At 48.7% G+C, this 14,486-nt stretch overlaps 1 protein-coding gene across 5 annotated transcripts in view; it reads left to right on the top strand.

The window, feature by feature from the left end:
• Positions 1-14,486, top strand: part of WWOX (WW domain containing oxidoreductase) — a 910,606-nt gene that overhangs the window by 132,319 nt on the left and 763,801 nt on the right. Inside the window, exon 1 of one of the 5 annotated variants that reach the window (XM_079116957.1) lies at positions 8,210-8,234. The exons of the other annotated variants lie outside the window; for them this stretch is intronic. The gene's annotated coding sequence lies outside the window, so the exon portion shown is untranslated. Of the gene's footprint in view, positions 1-8,209; positions 8,235-14,486 lie in introns of those variants that run through there. 5 annotated transcript variants of the gene reach the window in all.

Below are 14,486 nucleotides of genomic sequence, written 5' to 3'. Positions count from 1 at the left end.
ATGGACTCTCCATCTGGTGGCTCTGTGCACGCTTCTTCTAGTCCTGCCTATGTATGTGGAAGGGACATAAATCTTTCCTGTGACCTGCACCCGCACCTGCCTGGCGTATGAAGTTGGTCATTTTGTTTTTGTTTTTTAGTAGGAAATTGTTGGGAAGTAGGACTTTAACAATATTCATCTAACAGTACTGTATAGAATCATTGTTAAATGGAGCAGGAGGATAAAATATTAATTCAGTACTTTCACAACTAGCAATTGAGCCCTTTCTGTTTAGTTGGGGGCGACCATTTTTGCCTTTGGGTTTTGATCATGGCGAGCCCACCCCTTTCTTCCTAGGATCGTTTGCCTGGGAGGTGGTGACAACAGGAAAAGTTTAGGGGTCCTGAGCCGCTTTGCCAGCAGCGCCCTCAGTAGCCACGGGCTCACCTATTTGACTTCATTTTCTATTTATCTGCCATTAAAGGGGCCAGCTGATTTTGCTCACTTGTTTCAAGATATTCACAGTGTGCCAGTGTTCCTCATTTGAGATTGGAGTGCCTTAAATTTCAAAGAGGCCAGTGACCTCTTTCTGGTTTTCAGAAGGGGCTGGGCCCTGGAGGCGACATGCTTGTGAAGAATGGCATGTTTAGCTTCGGAGCTCGGCGCATCATGGTGGAGATCGCAAGTTTGGCATTTCCGTGAGTTGACAAGTGTACGGAATTATTAAGAAAATGGAATTTTCCCAGCACCCTAATTAAAATGGGGAAGTATCTGAGGAGCATTTGTGTGTTCTGTTTTGTCTCCTGGTGTGGAATATTTATTTCGTGGGGGGTTAAAACTATCTTAAAAGGAAAGCGATGAAGGCCTATGGTTCGCAGAGATGCTGTCTCCTGGTACTGCAGGGCGAACGTCATGGGAAATTGATACAAATGGGCAACTGATACAAATTATCCGCAGAGCCATTGCCTGAGTTTGTGTTTGTGTCTACCTGATGCTATGATCACAGAAAGCCATTTGCTGAAATCCTCCATCCTGTGCTGTGGCACTTTTGGTGAATGAGACTTGTTCCTATCCAAATCGGGTTTCATTTTCAGGATTATTGAAGTGGCCACAATATACATGTTTTCTTTAAGTGCCTATTAGAGACCCACTTGGCAGAAAATGCCTCCTAAAATAATCGGGTGATGTTGTTAATACATAGTCGATGAGCATGAGGAAATGGGAGCTGTCTGCCTGTCATCAGAGGGCTGGTGGTGAGTGTGTCCCTTGTCCTACTGACAGCACCGTGGCTTCTCCATGCTTTATCTTGGCAGTAGCTTAGACTGGGCCCGTCACCTTGGATTCATTGTGGGGAACGTGGTCTGTGCGTCATAGGTCTGTGTAACGAGTGACCCAGGCAGAAATCTCTCACTTAGAGCGGGGACACCGTGATGTGGTTTGCCCACCCTGGGTACCAACGTCTTCTCAAGTGCTAGTGGGCTCTTCACCTTAGTGAAGACAACACAGAAGGGTCTCCGGACCTTCCCTTGATGGAGGCCAGACACTGCCGATCATTGGTGTCTGCAGGTTCCTTAGATATACGAAGGGGTGCTGAGAAACCCTCCAGCTCCTCCTCACTAAGAAAGCAGAGGGAATCTTACTGTGCCCCTGTCTAGCTTTTCCCTGGGATCTACCCTGTGCTTCCCCATCTGGCTGATTCTACTGACCCTTTCTGAGGGCACATGAATTCTTCCTTACTGTCTAGGCTGGGACTGATCCCTTCTGGTCATTTACGGATGATTCTCCACACCCACATATCTGTCTATATTTCGCTGGAACCAGTGTTTATTGCATGCTGTCCTTGGAGACTCACTGCCCCTCCACACCCCAACTCCCCTCAGTTGACAGCTGGTCTCCTACTCTTTGCAGTGCCGAGGGAGCCCTGTGTTCCCGGGGTTCTGTGCACAGAGGCTCAGACTAGCCTGGTGCGTGCCGGGCAGTGGGAGGGACTTTTGCCTGCTCTTACCAGGGAGCCTCGTGTGACGAATGGGGTCATCCTGAGGCTCGGCTCAGTGCCGAGCAGAGCCAGACTTCCTGCACCGGCCACCTGCAGGACTGGCTTAGGGCTTGTGTTCTTTTCACTTTGTCGTGTTCGCCACATGCGGGCCACATTAGACTCGGGTCTGGTCTTCCTTAGTGTCCTTCATATGCCACAGAGCCTTGGGCAGCAGTCCGCGTGAGGTCTCGCTTTGATGATATCGTACTGTTTGTTTATGAGGAGAGATACTTAAAAATAAAACTCAGCTGACGCTTTAGGGTAGCCCATTTTAACTTAGTTGCTTTTCTCTCCTTTTTCTCCTTTTAACACAGAAAGCTCCCAAGGACTTTACAAAAATTGTGAAAAGCACAGTATCTTAAAAATATTGCTCAACCATATGGTATCTGTAATACAAATTCCTGGAGACCCTGGATCAGGTGTGGATAGTGAAGAAATTGTCCTTTATTTCTGGGCAAGCATGGCTATGTCATTGGGAACTTATGATATGTTAATAGTGATAATTAACCTTGGGTGGGTCCTCCGTCAACCTGTAGTTGAATCAATGATGATGATTATGATGATAATGAGGGTTGTGGTAATGATGATTATGGTTGTGGTGGTGGTGGTAATGATTATGGTGGAAATGATAATTGTGGTGGTGGTGATGATCAGGGTGGTGATGGTGGTGATGGTGGTGGTGATGTTGGTGCTGGATTATGGTGGCAATGATAATCGTAATGGTGATGATTATGGTGGTGACGGTGATGATAATGGTGGTGGTAGTGATGATGATTGTGGTGGGGGTGATATAATGGTGGTGATGATGGGGGTGGTGTGATGATAATTATTATGGCGGCAATGATAACTGTGGTGGTGATGGCGGCAATGATAGTGATGGTGGTGGTGATGGTGATGATTATAGTGGTGTTAATGGTAGTGACGATAATAGTGGTGGTGCTGGTGATGGCTGTAGTGATGCGACTTTGATGATGATAGTGGTGACAGCAACAATAGCTGCCATTCATTTTGTGCCTTCTGGCTGCTGATGCCGTCCTGGGTGTTGGATCTTCGTGATTTTGTTCTTCACATCATTGGTGATATGGGTGGGATGGTCTCAGTTTTCCAGGGGAGGCGACTGTGGACCAAAGAAGTTACAACTGCCTCGAATGTGAAGCGTGGTTTGTCCTGAGTCATTCCTTAGGCATCAGTGTGTACCAAGAAGGTGGTGGGTGGCCACTCTTTTCCGGCACAGCCATCCCTGTTCAGTATGTCCTTGCACTGGGGAAGAAGTGACATCGTCTCCCCTTGGAAAGTCTTTCCGGCCCACCTTTTCCTGAAGCCCTACCTGAGCAGTTCTTTTCTTGGCCTGCACGCAGGCAATTAACCGTCTCCTGTTCCCAAGGTGGAGAGGTGGCTGTGGAGGGCCAGTCCTTCAAGTTCCTTATGAAGATGGCTGAATTAGGAAGTTCCTGCCCACCTCCTTGCTCCAGGAGGAGTCTGCTTCAGGTCTTTGCTGATTCTCTTTTGCTCCTAGGGGTCTGCGCTGTCATACTCCCTGGAGTGTCCTGTGACTGTTGTGACCTTCATCTCTGGATTTGCAGCTCCCCTTCCTAGGTCTAGCTGATGTGAATGGGTCCCTCCACCTCATGCCCTGTCACCAGTCTCCCAGGACATTGGACAACCAGTGATCGGTGGCTGAGGTGGGAGAGGGAGTGAGTGCACATGAGAAAAGATCAACACGAGAGTCACTCAAATTCCACTCCTTTTTTTTTTTTTTTTTTTGGTTGGTACTGGGGATCGAACTCAGGACCTTGTGCTTGCAAGGCAAGCACTCTACCAACTGAGCTATCTCCCCAGCCCAAATTCCATTCCTTTTATGCAAAGTGTCTTTCTTAGTTTTTCATTTCATCTGTGATTAACTTCATGAATATCTTTACATAGATAATTGCAGTTGTTGGACCTTCTGATTCTGGAGAAAGATTTGTGATTGAAACTAGAGGTTGGGGAATAATGGAGGTTTGGAAGCCCCCGTTCTCAGATCTCAGCTGAAGCCACCACTGTGCTTTTTTAAAACACATATGTGCGCGTGCTTTCCAATTATAGTGGTGTGTGTGTGTGTGCACGCGCGTGTGTGTGAATGAAACCCAGGGTCTTGTAGAATCACACTTGATATTCCTCACATGTTTTCTCCACCAATTCTCATCATTTGCATGCAGAATTTGCCTGTGCAAGTTATATTTTGGATCAATAATGCAGATTGGAAGACCCAGCAGAGGCCAAGGCCTCATTGTATCTGAGAAGGCCTTTAAGAAATCAAGAAATAGGAAAAACATCCAGGCCCCGTAAATTATAAACAGAACCAGTCTTTTGTCGGGGAATTTGAAGTCCCTTTTACTGGTGGTGGGGAATCTGTCTTCATTTAGCAGATGTATTTTGGTCATGTGTTAGGCAGAGCACCTGTGTGTGGGTTCTCCTGTTGGAGGATTCCCAGCTCTGGAAGACCACCCTGCTCTCTGGGGACTGTGGTCTACTTAGGAAGATCTCCTGTTCTACCATTTGTTGGGTAAATTTTATTCAGGACCATGTCTGTGACAAATTCTGGTCTATACCCTGAGAACTCGAAGATGCTAACAGGCAGATTCAGCCACCGAACTAGATACCACACATGGCCTGTGCTTACTATCTGGCTGTTACCATAAAGTGCCAAGTAATGAAAGCATGAGGAGAGGGCCAGACAGAGGGCAGGGGACAGACTCAGGAGGAGGTGATACTTACTTAAAGACATCCTCTGCGTAAGGTCCCAAGGCAGCCTGTGACTAATGCCTCCTGGGACTGTGAAGTCCTCAGCTTTAAAGCACAGGCCAGTGTGGGATATGGGGAGGTGGCAGGCTGAGAGAAACTGGGTCTCAGGGGCCCTCACCCAGCCAGTCATAAGGGAGGAGGTGATGAAGTTCCTGCAGCCTGAGAAGCCATCCGCATCAGCGCCCCATGCACCCACCACCAAAGAAAGCAGTTCACCCTGCAGACCTGGGGCCTGACTGCTGCTCTGGGCCTTGATCTCTCTCCATCTCTGACTGCATCCCTCACACTGGTGTTCCTTGGACAGCCAATTCCTGCTTGGCAGCAAACCCACCGTCAGGGCTGCTGTCCTCTTGACGACCCCAGGACAAGAGCAAGTCTCCCTGACCTGAGTCCCCATTGGTGCTCAGGGCTTCACTCTGATTGGGCCAACCCAAGTTATGAGCCATGGCGGCCATTTCCAATTGGTGCAGCCAGGGTCAGGTGCTCACCTGTTCAGCAGATGGAGTGGGACTCCCCATAGTGCCCTGGGAAGGTGGGCTTGCCCAGAGGGGAAGGGGGAAGCTGTCATTGGAAGAAGAGGGTATGAACACAGGACAGGTAAAATGACCCATGTTCATCATGGCCCCACAGCGACTGAAGTCCCCTTAAATGATCCCTTATTGACTCCTGACAATTTGTTACTTAAGGCAAAGTTGTCATAGCTTTGCAGAGTCATAGTGATGGGTATTTCAACACAGAGAAAGAGTGACAGGGATGGAGACGGGCAGAGAGGTGCTAAAGGAGCCCCGATCCATTTTGTTCCTCTCAAATATAGATCATAATTTTTAGCTTTATAATTGCCGGTGGGAGGAATGCGTGAGCCGGGACTCCCCACAGTTTTAACTGTCGCTGACCTGGAGTAGAAAGAACGTGAGTGTCCCCCTTCCCCCTTCACGTGTGGCCAGCTGACAGGCTTTGGTGGCATCTGCCTTGGGCCGGGCTGGCCGTGTGGGGACAGTGTTGCTGTGTCCCCCCCTGCAGGCTCACAGCTCTTCCCATCACACAACAGATACGCGTTTGGCTGCAAGACCTCTCTGGAGTGGTGACGTGTGCGTATTCCTCGGTGGCTTGCCTCTGGCCCCCGCCCCACGTGTGGCTGCTGTGGGGGATCCCGTCTTGGGCCTCCACCATCATGAAGTGATGCTAGCTTCAGTTGCTCATCTCCACAGAGGGTCCAGGCCCACCTGGGCGAGGAGGGTGTGTGGCAGCCCACCAGGTGGGAGAGGCCATTCCAGGGAGCTGCGACAGAGCAGGGAAGAGCCGAGTTAAGATTGATTCTTACACCTGTGGAGACATTAGGCCATCCTGAGCGGAGCCGTCCCACCCCCCATTATCCTCGTCTGTTTCTGGGGTGGGAGGAGGAACTCCGCAGGCCTTCAGGGTTGAGGCTGGCGGGTTCAGAGTGCGCCCCAGTGGCGCTCTCAGCCGCAGGGAGCGCCCGTCAGTCACCCGTCTGCTGCTGCTGCTTTTGAACCAGGCGGGTTAGCCCTGCTGGCGCCTCTTCCCCGCTTCCCGCTCGTCACTCCTTTTGTCCCTGATCCTGGGATCACAGGAGAGCATGGCTCACTGGCAGAGTCCCAAGACAGTCGGGGTTCTCTGACACCCACAGAGTACCCACGCTTGCGTTTCACGCACCAGTCCTTTGACTGCGTTGCAGCTGGGTGTCCTGGAAACCTGGATGACAGAAGAGCACCAGTTTCTTCTGTCCCCTTCATATGTCTAGGTGTCGTGGCCCCCAGATTGGTGTGTGGAAACCCAGTCATCAAGGTCAGAGCGTGGAGGCAGGGCCTTTGGGAGGTCATCAGGGAGCGAGGGCTCCCACCTCATGAATGGGATCAGTGGCCTTACGCCAGAGGCTCGTTTATCCTTCTGGCATATGAGGCTGCAGCAGGAGGATGCCCTCCATGAAGCAGAGACTGAGCCCTTCCTGGACACAGAATCTGCTGCTGCCTTGACCTTGGACTTCTTAGTCCCTAGAATGGTGAGGTGTGACTTTCTGTTGTTTGCGATGTGGTCCAGTTGGAGGTGTTTTGTCACAGCAGCACAGGTGGACTCATATGGCAGGGTGCAAGCCGAGGGACGCCTGGGCGCTAAAGGCCAGCTCTGAGGGCAGAAAGCTTTGTGTATTCTGCTTTCCTGGCAGTTCCTAGAACAGTTCCTGGCAGGGATCATACCGAGTGGTTCGTCAGGGGAGTGCACTCCTCCGGGTTGTTGTGTCCACAGCAGTGTTGGCCCCGGTGTGCATGTCACTGAATTCTCAGCACAGCTCCATGAGGTGGTGTCAGACCCCATGTCCAGATGTGGCGGGTGTAGCATGTTCAGGTGGCCTGCCTTCCCCAGGGGCAGAGCCTGGGCCCAACCTGGCCCTCTGACAGGTCAGCCCAAACACAGGGCCCTGTGTCACCTTGCTCCAAGGAAGGGGTCTCCATATGGTGGTTCAGGGCCCAGTCTGCTCCACTGCAAGTTTTCCTGTAGCCTGGGTGCTCAGGATGGTTTGTACATTTTAAAATGTGTGGGGCTAAAATCGAGAGAAAAGTAATCTGGTCTGTGATAATTGTATGAAAATCAAATTCCAGCGTCTATCAGTAAAGACCTGCTGGAGCACGGCCCTGCTACCCTTCCTTAATAGGATGCCTGGGGCTCCTTCTGCTTCATCACAGCAGAGTCGAGTAGTTGGGACCGAGGCCATGTGGCCCCTAAGACCTCAAATATTTACCATCTGCTCCTTTCGGAAAGATTGGCAGCCCCTGCTTCTGCCTCTGTTCTGCTTTTCTGTTCCTTTTCCCTGGAGGTGGGACAGCAAGTAGTGACCACAGGACCCTGGGGTCGGGTGAACTCCAGCCTTGGCTCTGGGCTGGCCAGCTGTGTGGACCCAGGGGAGCAGCCTGGGGCTTCCAAGCCTCAGATTTCTCATCATCTGGATGAACAAACGGGACCCTGCGCGTGGGGTTGTGCAAGGGCACACAGACGTGCTCAACAAGTGTGCGTTCCTGCCTCCCTCATCTCTCTCACACCTATGCACACGCACACAATTTTGTATCTTATAATTACGTAAGAAAGGAGAAATAGTTTTTCGTATTCTTTCTGCCTCATGTAAGTGTGAAGTGCTTAATGTGGCTGTGCAGAAATTGCTTGTTTTGTAGTTACATAATTAAGAACTTAATTAGAAATGAACAACTCACACTTTTCACTTCATTTTCTCCATTTGCACATGTTGGATATTTTTTTCGTAGCCCATTAAACTTTGGGAGTGTGTGTTCAGTGCCAGCACCTCCGTGGGTGCTTCCCGCACGCTGAAGGAGGGCCTCCGACCGGCACGTATCATCTCTGGGGTTCCTCTTGCTGGGTCAGCTCCCCTGGGGGATCAGGACTGAGGAACACCACACCTGGGTGGCAGGTAAACCAAGCCCAAGATGGGCTGCAGCCAGCTCCCCTGGGTCCCTTGCAGAGAGCTTCCTGGGAGGCTGGTCCTCGTCCACCTTGCTGGGCTGCTTCAGATCCACTAGAGAGGTGGGCAGTGTTCGCTGTGGGATTTTCAACTGCAAAGTCTGCCTTTCTCATGGTGGGGCTGGGGCTGGGAATATTGTATGGTGTTTAAAAAATGGCTAAGAGAAAGGAAAATATGATATTCCTTGTAAAAAGTTACTTTGATTCATTGTAAACAGGGTGTAACTGGTTTCTCTGGTTGTAAATGAAGTAGAGGCATACCATTTGTGTAATCATACATTTACATAGGGCAATGGTGTTTGACTCATTCTGTTATTTTTTTTCTTCCCCCCACCCCTCCCACCCCTCTTTTTCCTCTTTATAATCCATCCTTCCTCCATTCTTGCCCCCTCCCACCCCCCATTATGTATCATCATCTGCTTATCAGAGAGATCATTTGTCCTTTGGTTTTTTTGGGATTGGCTTATCTCACTTAGCATGATATTCTCCAGTTTCATCTATTTGCCTGCAAATGCTATAATTTTATTATTCTTTATGGCTGAGTAATATTCCATTGTGTATATCTACCACAATTTCTTTATCCATTCATCTATTGAAGGGCATCTAGGTTGGTTCCACAATCTGACTATTGTGAATTGAGCAGCTATGAACATTGATGTGGCTGTATCTCTGTAGTATGCTGATTTTAAGTCCTTTGGGTATAGGCCAAGGAGTAGGATAGCTGAGTCAAATGGTGGTTCCATTCCAGGTTTTCTAAGGAATCTCCACACTGCTTTCCAGAGTAGCTGCACTAATTTGCATCCTCACCAGCAATGTGGGGATGCACTAATTTGCATCCCCACATCCTCACCAACACCTATTGTTGCCTGTATTCTTGATAATCACCAATATTCCTTGAAACATACCTTCTTTCTCTTCCTGTTGGTAAGTGGTATGAACTGGAGAAATTCCCTGTAATGGTTTCTTTGTCACAAGCTGGGTCACAGGTATGAGTGTGGTTTGTTCTGCTCAGAGGAAAGCACCACGGTCTGTGCAGGCGGTCTCCCTGTGCGGGGTTAGTGTAGCTCTCCTGGTTGTTCTGAGCTTCAAAAGCATGGCCTGATGTCGCAGGGGTCTCAGGGGTGGAAACAGCATGTCTCCCTAGGCCTCCTGGCTCCAAGTGCTGCTCAGATGGTAGGTAGGAACCCACCACCTCCTAGGATCGATTCAGTGGTTGGATGGGTGGGGGCGTGTGGGATAAGTAGACCAGACCTGGACAGGCATCCCCAGACTTGCCAGGGAAAAAGAAAGTGAACAGATAAACAGCTTGCTCAGAATTCTGTGATTCTGTGCAAGTCACATAAGCCTTCATGTTTGTTTTTTGGTAATAGATTTTTTTTTCTATTATAAAAGAAATGATTTTATTTAAATAAAACATTTTACATCTGTAGGGTCGTATAAAGCATTAAAAACCCCTCTTTCTACTCCTTCTTCCAGCTCAACCCTACTGAGGTCATGATGATTGACAATTTATTTTGTGTCCATCCTTCTTCATGCTAATGCACACGCACATATGTAAGGTTGTTCTCTTTTTCTAACGTGAGTGGATGTGTATTCTACCATCCCTGGAATGTACCTGGTGTCTGTCCTTCCAGACCAGTGAGCATAACGAACTTGTTCTTTTGAATAGCTGCATAATATTCCATAACTTATAGCAGCATGTTGCAGCCAGCTACAGTATGTGCATATGAATGGAATTAAGGGCTTCATGCATAATTTCATTTTGATTAAGAATTTTTCTTAATGGGTATCTCAGACATGACTTTATGCTATGAGGCATATCATGGGCAGGAATTTTTATGTCACAGGTGGGCCTAATTATCCTTGATTAATGTACTGTAAACTGATAGACAAGAGACTCGGGGAAGGACACGAGGGTACACCTGGGTCCTGTGTTGTCACCAGCCCTGTGAGCAGCCACTGCACGGTTTTGCCAATGGCTCGCTTACCCAGCAGGCATTCTGGTCTCACTCTGCCCGGGCTGTCCTGTGACACACTGTTTAACACAGTGAGTTATGAGACGGGGAGAAATCTCGACTTTAGCCACCGATTTAACAAACGGTGACTCGGAGATCCACGCTGCAGCATCGCATGCTCATCCAGGGCTGTGTCTTTATCTAAAATTTATTAGCCAACTCCAAACCTGTTTGCCAGCTCGCTAATGGAAGCCTTTTGAATCAATTTGCCCCTATAATTTAAACAGCATTCCAGTGTATATTGTCGAAGCAGAAAGGACCTGCAGCTTCTAGCCAGTAGAATTAATTATTTATTATCCTTTTCATAAATACTTGCCTAGGCCAACATGACTGAAAAATGCTTGGGCTGTTTAAAACACACACCCTGACTCACACATGCACACACACACATACTTGCATACACGCTTACACATGGTGTTTTCCAATGGCTAATTTGAAAAATGTCACTGTATTAGTTTTCATTTACATCTGTCAGGAAACATTTATATCTACACGTAAGGATTTTTTTTCCCCTTTCACCAGATATTTTTTGTGGAGTATGCATTTAACTCACATTTACAAATTGGTTTCTGTTTTCCACTGAAGGCACTTTTTCAGCAGAAGTGATGTGTATGACATTGCAGATCTAACTTGTGATCTCATTGGCATTCGGTTTTAAGCCTTGAAATCGCCAACCTCTTTTTGTCTGGGCGCCTCTCTTCGGAGTCCAAGTCTGCCTGATGCGTTCCTAGCGGGCCCCTCCACTGACGCAGTGCTGGCCTTGGCGCTTACTTCCTGTGCCCGCTGTTGGCCTCAGGAGCCGTGGGGGAGGTCCTGTTAACTTTTCAGGGGACAGTTGTCTCACAGAGCGCGTTGGAAGATCGATGTGGTCTCTCCCTCCAGGGCCGAGGGCAGGGTTGTTTGCTGTCTGGTATGATAGGGGTAGCGTCTCTAGGTGAAAGCTGGGGCACACTCACTAGATAAAGGTTGGGGTGCTGAAGCTTAGTGTTCCTCGGCTGTGACTCAAACCCACTGTGCGCAGCATCCACCTGGGCTCTTCCCATTCTCATGAGACTGGGGACGGGGGCAAAAGGGACCAGGGCAAAAATGAAGCTCATGCTTATTACCCTGCTGTGAGTAATAAAGTCCTTTGTTTCTGGCCCTGGCGGCTCTTGCCTTCTGCCAGCTTCCATGAAACTTGGCAACTTACAAGGATGGTGAACTAGTACCCCCTTTACAGCTGAGAAACCACCTAATCAATAACTAAGATCATAAAGAACTAGGTGTGAACAGACTGGCTAAATCCAGCCCGCTTTATTTATTTTGTTTATTTTTTTTAATGAAACTTAAAAAAATAAGACTGTGTGACAAAGACCATATGTGGTTTGAAGACCAAGGTATTTACTATCTGGTCCTTTTTTTTGGTACCGGGGATTGAACCCAGGGGTGCTTAACCACTGAGCCACATCCCCAACCCTTTTTAATATTTTATTTAGAGATGGGTCTCACTGCATTGCTGACTTTGAACTTGGGATCCTCCTGCCTCAGCCTCCTGAACCACTGGGATCACAGAGGTGTCTACCACACCCAGCTCCTATCTTGTCCTTAACAGAAAGAGTTTGCCAACCCTGATGGGGAGGAACTACAGCATCTGCCTCATAGTGAGCCCAGCAGTAATGACTGCAGAGAAACACCACTGATTTCCTGTACTTGCCACTCATCAGGGTCCTTCACCCTCACAGCCGTCTTCTGAGTCAAGTGCCAGCATTATGGGGAAGTGGTCGGGTACCGTCATTACCTGGACGACAGAGAAGCAGGCCATCAGGGCCTGTGTTCCTAACACTCTGCTGCCCCACTATAATAGAGAGTTCAGGCATCGGGTTCTGAATAGGTATTTGTGAGGCACCTATGCACCCTATGTGTAACTCAGATCCCAGGACTCAGACCTGGTCCTTGTGGTGGGCATTACTGGTCTCTCCTTTTCCAGGTGGAGGCACAGAGTTTGAAGCTTCCCCAGAGTAGTGTCTCTGTAAGTGCTCATCCTGGGACACCAGCCTGGGCCCCTCTCGCCCTATAGCTAATGTTCTTTTCATAGTTTGTTCTGTGTTGAATGCTACTGTTATTGTGGTCTACTTTCAAAGTGGCCGACTGTGTGTGTGTGTGTGTGTGTGTGTGTGTGTGTGTGTGTGTGTGTGTGTATAGCTTTCTTAAATCAATACTTCAATTTAGTTGTAAATCATTTTCTTTAAGTTGACGGGGGCCATGTATTTTGGGGCACTGGTCTGGTCTGCAATACTCTGGCTCTTTCTTCTAAGGGTGATATAACTACTGGCATAAGAATCAACCAAAGGAGAATCTCAAAGTACACCATACTCATCCACCAATTGCGAAAAAGCAAGAAAAACCCTTTAACCTGGAAACAAACCAATTCATGTTCAAATTCCTTGTTTTTGTTCAGGTGAAGCGGCAGCACCAAAGGCCCTGTCTTTTCCCAAATGGATCAGCACTGGGCAGTTTGAAAATGTTTTGTGTAGTTTGGGGTAATCCATCGTCGGCTTCAGCTTCTACATTTGTTTTGTGGTGCATCACTGTGAGAGTCCTTTAAATCCCTTTTTGAAGTAGCCAAGAGTAGGTCTGTGATGCTCTCCTGGGTCACAGTTAGATTTTTAGACAATTGCTTTTGATGATTCCTTACGATCCTCATCCACAGATGGTTTCTCATCTGCACAATTTCCAAAATCTGTTTCAGTCCTGGGAATTTTGCTGAGGTTGAAGGAATGAGCCCGTGTACCTTGTCAATGGAAGTCACAAGCCCATGTAAACTGGCTCTTGCTTCCAGCCGCTCTCTCACTGAAACATAAGCACAATGTGCTGAAGTTTCACTTGGTTACATCCTGCCAGCAAGCCCCACTTGTCCCCTTCTGGCTTCTTAGAGCATTTCAGTGCTACTGGAGGTCAGGGTCCTGAGAAACCCTCGTGAGAACCAATTCACAGCTTGAACTCTTCACAGTCTGGATTTAGACCAGGAGCCCTGAGGCAATGCAGTTACCCTCTCACGTTTCCCCTGCAGGACCACAGCGTCTCTTGGAGGAGAGCCTCTTCGGTGGGGCTCCGTTAGCTGTCCCGGGATTTTCTTTCCCTCTTGGTCACTAAGGAGCTTACTGTTGTCAGCCATGAACAGAGTCATGTGAGACTCCAAAAGAGGAAGGAGGCAACGGAGGTGATTTCTGACACGAACTGGCCTGAACCATAGGTAGCCAGTGAGCGTGCAAGGCGAGGTAGGGTTTTTTGGCAGTACTTACACAGTCCCAAGAGTGCTGAAGTTGGTCCACCGTCCTGTCTGGCTTTTTTTATTCAGGGGTTACTTACTGAGTGGTGAGTGCAGCCAGGTCAGGAAGATCTGGGTTTCAGTCCAGGCCACGTACCTTATCAGCCGGGCCCCTGCGGCTGAGTCAGCCAGGCTTGTTCATCCTCAAAATGAGGTGTTTCTGTTTCTCTGTTGCTGTGTGATAAATTGCCCCCAAACTCAGAAGGTTCAAACAGCGACTGTTAGGTTGACTCATTGTTGTGAGTTAGGAGTTGAGGCAGGACTCACCGGGATGGTTCTTGCACTCCTTGTGGTATTGACTGAGGTCATGCAGTGGTCCTCTGCTGGTGGAGGTGCTGGACTGGTCACCCTTGTGTCCGGCACCTCCACCAGGGAGACGGGGCTGCTAGGCTGCACTGGGAGTTGCGTGTGGCCTCTCCAGTGTGGCCAACATAGGACAGTCAGACTCCTGGTATCTGTGGCTCAGGGCTGCAGAAGGAGGTGTTCCAAAAGACTGCACACAGAAGCCCCCAGGTTCTTGGGGCCTGGCTTAGTAGTTGGCACAGCACCATTTCTGTGGTCAGCGCAGATAAAGAGGATTCTGTTCAGATGCAAGAGGAGCAGACGTACACTCTAATTTCTCATGGCAGAAGTGTCAAAGCATCTGCCGGCATGTCTTCTGTCTCCAGCAGGTAGTAACAGCATCTGCCTCTTTACCTGCAGAACAAGTCCACACTTCTGAACATGGAGTGAGGTCATCCCGCGAAGCACCAAGCACCTTAGGTGGCCAATGGGAAAGGTCCAGAACATTTGTCTTTCATGGCAACAGTAGCAACAATGTAAATAATGCTGATGATAATGCCAGTAATAAAATAAGGATAGTGCTGTTTTCATTTGGCCA

This window comes from Sciurus vulgaris (assembly GCF_902686455.1).
Source record: "Sciurus vulgaris genome assembly, chromosome: 17".
In the NCBI taxonomy this organism is placed as follows: Eukaryota; Metazoa; Chordata; class Mammalia; order Rodentia; family Sciuridae; genus Sciurus; species Sciurus vulgaris.
Note: the sequence above shows the minus strand (reverse complement) of the source record. Positions and strands in the feature narration are given on the sequence as shown.